Source organism: Myotis lucifugus, unplaced genomic scaffold, assembly GCF_000147115.1.
Source record: "Myotis lucifugus unplaced genomic scaffold, Myoluc2.0 scaffold_56, whole genome shotgun sequence".
Taxonomy (NCBI): Eukaryota; Metazoa; Chordata; class Mammalia; order Chiroptera; family Vespertilionidae; genus Myotis; species Myotis lucifugus.
Genome location: NW_005871104.1, coordinates 611,429 through 615,331, shown reverse-complemented (window position 1 = coordinate 615,331; position 3,903 = coordinate 611,429). Strand labels below are relative to the sequence as shown.

Sequence of the window (3,903 nt, the reverse complement as noted above, 5' to 3'; positions counted from 1 at the left end):
TAGAGGCCCGGTGCACGGAAAATTGTACACTGGAGTGTGGGGTCCCTCCAGCCCGGCCTGCCCCCTCTCACAGTCCAGGAGCCCTCAGGGGATGTCCTACTGATGGCTTAGGCCCGCTCCCCACAGGGGAGCCGAAGTCTGGCCTCCCTCTGCAGGAGGCAACCAGGCCAATCATGGGAAGGTGCCGCCCCCATCACCCCCACTGGCCACTGCAGCTGCTGGCCCTCAGCCCTCGGCCCTCACCCACTGGTGGGTGGGGGGCAATCTGGGGCCAGGCCGGCTGGGGGAGGGGCTGTGGGAGGTTGAGGCACAGCAGGTTGCACCCCATCCAGCCTCTGCGGAGGCGTGGCACTGGGACCAGACCCACGCTGCTGCCTCTGTGGCTGTCTCTGCAGAAGGAGCAGCACTGGGACCGGGACCATGCAGCCCCCTCTCCTGCTGCCTCTGTGGAAGGGGCCGCAGCGCTGGACTGGCACCACCTCCTCTCCTGCACCGCCCTGCCTCTCCCGCGCCCCTCGGCCCTCACAGCTGCTGTGGCTTTGTCCAGATGGACGTCTGGAAGAAGTCCGGTCTAATTAGCATATTACCCTTTTATTAATATGGATATATATGTACAATATTTTCACTTAATACTGGATCATGTACATTCCCCCATGTTAAATATTTTTGAAAGCATAATTTTAATGGCGGCACAATTTTCATGTGTGTGTGCAAGTGTGTCTTTCCACTGACTTCTATGTGCTTGACCTCTTTCCTGATTTAACCTTATGCTCTGGAATCAGGAAGGATACCATGGGCTGTGAAGACAGGCTTGGCTTTTCCCTGTGTTTCTTGGCCTGTGTCCTGGTAGTCAGGGCCCTACAACCCACATCAGCCCCGGTCACAGCTAAGCCTCCCAGCCAGGACGGCGACTATGTCAGAAATGTCAGAGGCAGAGACCATCTTGTTGCTGCTTATCCCTCTGCCCACGAACAGAAGCCAGGAGGGCTCTGCTGCCAGCGGGCTGGGAATAAGACATGCTCAGGGAAAGGTCCAAGCCTCTGTCACAGATCAGCAAGTGGAGAGCCAGGATGGCTCGGCTGCTCTGGCGTGATTTATTCTAAGGCATGCAGAGTCACCAGTTAGCACAGTAAGAGAAGTCTTGTTCCTGCCTTTTTAACTCCACGCATCAATAACAATTTGCTTGCAAAAGCCCCGGGTGCTGGACCTAAATATGCAAACCACCAGGGGGAAACACAAGAATAACATTGAGAAATTAGATTTAAAATGCCAAGTAAACTCTTTTTACTGTATCCCTTCCAGTTAGTGCAGTATAAAGGCTCATAACATTTATGCCGCATTAAATGCCACATAAATAACTAGTTATTGATGTGTAGATGAGAAAAAGAGGAGGTGAATGGAAGGAGTAAAAATAGCACAGCCGAATAGGATGCGAATGTCAGTCTCATGTTTGATGAATCTCTGGATGTCACCCCAAGCCATGAGCAGTGGCGCATTAAGAAGATAGGCACAGGCTAGAGACAGATGTGGTGCTAGACACAATGTGAAGCCAGAGGAGTTCAGAACAAGGCAGTCATTTCAAGTCAAGTGTAATCACAATGCAGCATCTACCCATCCATCCATTCATTCATATGTCATTCTGTACTACTGCTATTACAATGATTAATTACTCAAATGTGGACTTACTATTAATTACTATCATTTATTGAGGGCTAACTTTTGTCAAGGTTTATACAAAGTGGTTTATATGAGTCATCTCAATCCTCAAAACCATCCTTTGAATTGGTTGTTTTTATCTTTAATTTAAATTGATGAGAAGCTGTAGCTCAGAGTGCTTAAGTGACCTGTGGAAGGTCAAGCAGAGAGTATGTGTCAGACCCACAGACCCATCAATCCCTCCATCTTTTCCTCTGTATTATAAGTGAGTTTCTATTATGTGTCAAGCTTTGGACTAGGCATTGGGCTACAAGGGAACCTACAATATGGCCCCTACAACACTAATCATGGGGTAGGTGAAACTGGAATTGACTTGAAGAGGCCTTGGAGTCAGAAGGCTGGTGGTCCCAGAGGTTGTCACTGGGACACCCAAAAAGCAATGTCCAGAGTGTCATGGTGGCCTCAGGAAGAGATATTTAACTCTGTGTGGATGGTATGGGGATAACTCAACCTGGATTTTGAAGAAGGAGTTGTGTTCAAGAGATAGAGACATGAGAAACATACTCTAGGTGTGTGTGAGGGGGGGCAGTACAGGCAAAAACAATAATAATTTTTTTATAAGGTAGAACATTGTAGGAATTTGGATAATACAGCAAAAAAAATCATGAAGAAAATCAAATTTGTAGGGATACATGAGGAGTATGGCTATAGGGAGAGATTTATTGATCACACAGCAGAAGTGAGAGAATCTGGAAATGAAGGCATCTCCTGTACTAAGCTGTGTACCTTTCGATACAACTTATTGTAAGGACCTGAAGGTACAAATGGATCAGTGTCACCATAGAGCTGACAACTAGGCAGCCAGGCCCTCCCAGCCATGCTCTCCATAGGTCTCCCCCCTATAACCCAACCTTGTTACACTGGCTCTCCTTATCTGCTTGACTTTTTCAAAACTCTTATCACTGAAATATTATATAAAACTAGAGGCCCAGTGCATGAAATTTGTGCATGGTGGGGATGCCTCAGCCCAGCCTGCACCCTCTCGCAATCTGGGACCCCTTGGGGGGGGGATGTCCAACTGCCGGTTTAGGCTGAGGGATCAGGCCTAAACCGACAGTTGGACATCCCTTTCACAATCCAGGATTGCTGGTTCCTAACCACTCACCTGCCTGCCTGCCTGATCGCCCCTAACCGCTTGCCTGCCTACCTAATCACCCCTAACCACTCTCCTGCCTGCCTGGTCGCCCCTAACTGCCTCTGCCTGCCTGCCTGATGCCCCTAACTGCTCGCCTGCCTGCCTGATTACCCCTAACCACTCTGCCTGCCTGTCTGATCACCCCTAACCACTCTGCCTGCCTGTCTGATCACCCCTAACCACTCTGCCTGCCTGCCTGATCGCCCCAACTGCCTCTGCCTCGGCCCCCGCCACCATGGCTTTATCTAGAAGGATGTCCAGAATGTCTGAAAGGTTGTTCTGCTGTCCGGTCTCATTAGCATATTACGCTTTTATTATTATAGATTTCTTCTTTACAAGTTCTTGCCACTCTCTCCACTAAAATATAAGTTCCGTGAGAGCAGAGATTTTGTCTATCTTTTTCTCTGCTTTTTCCTAGTGCATAGAATAATGTTTGGCATGTGGTAGACCCTTAATACTTGTCAAATAAATGAATGGACCTGACATAGAAAAGAATAGAAGATCCTGCAGCTAGTGAGATTCAGGAACAATGAAGTTCTGTGATGGGCCAGAGTCCTGTCTCTCACCTGGGATGCATGCTTTTTCCCTCATCACTTTTTTTGGGCAGTTTTATAACTTTATTTGACAATCAGCAGTAGTTCTCATCCACATTAACTGTTTTCAGAATTTTGAAAGTGGTCACAGGTACATAGGTGACCAACATATAGAGCTTGTTTGGTGAATTTTCATACTCATCATGTTTTCTAGACAACTGTATCTGGGTACAATATGGGACATTACTTATTCCTTTGGCCCAGACAGCTTTGTTCAGTCTGAGGTCAATACATACATTTGGAATTCCCATTTCCTTTGTGGCAAATTTCTGGATCTCTTTGAGTGCCCAAGAGGCATGCTTCTTGAAACCCATTCCATGAATGTACTGTGAATGTTGATGCTGTATCTCTGGTTACCACTTTGTTGATGGCAGATAGCCCTTCTTCTCACCACCCTTGTTTGCAGGAGCCATTATGCTGGGCCCAAGTAAGTGGTTGGGAGTCAGCATCACTTCTATT

General features: G+C 47.7%; 1 pseudogene; it reads right to left on the bottom strand.

The window, feature by feature from the left end:
• Positions 1–3,479: 3,479 nt before the first annotated feature.
• On the bottom strand, positions 3,480–3,857 carry LOC102432208 (annotated as a pseudogene).
• Between the last annotated feature and the right edge of the window lie 46 nt (positions 3,858–3,903).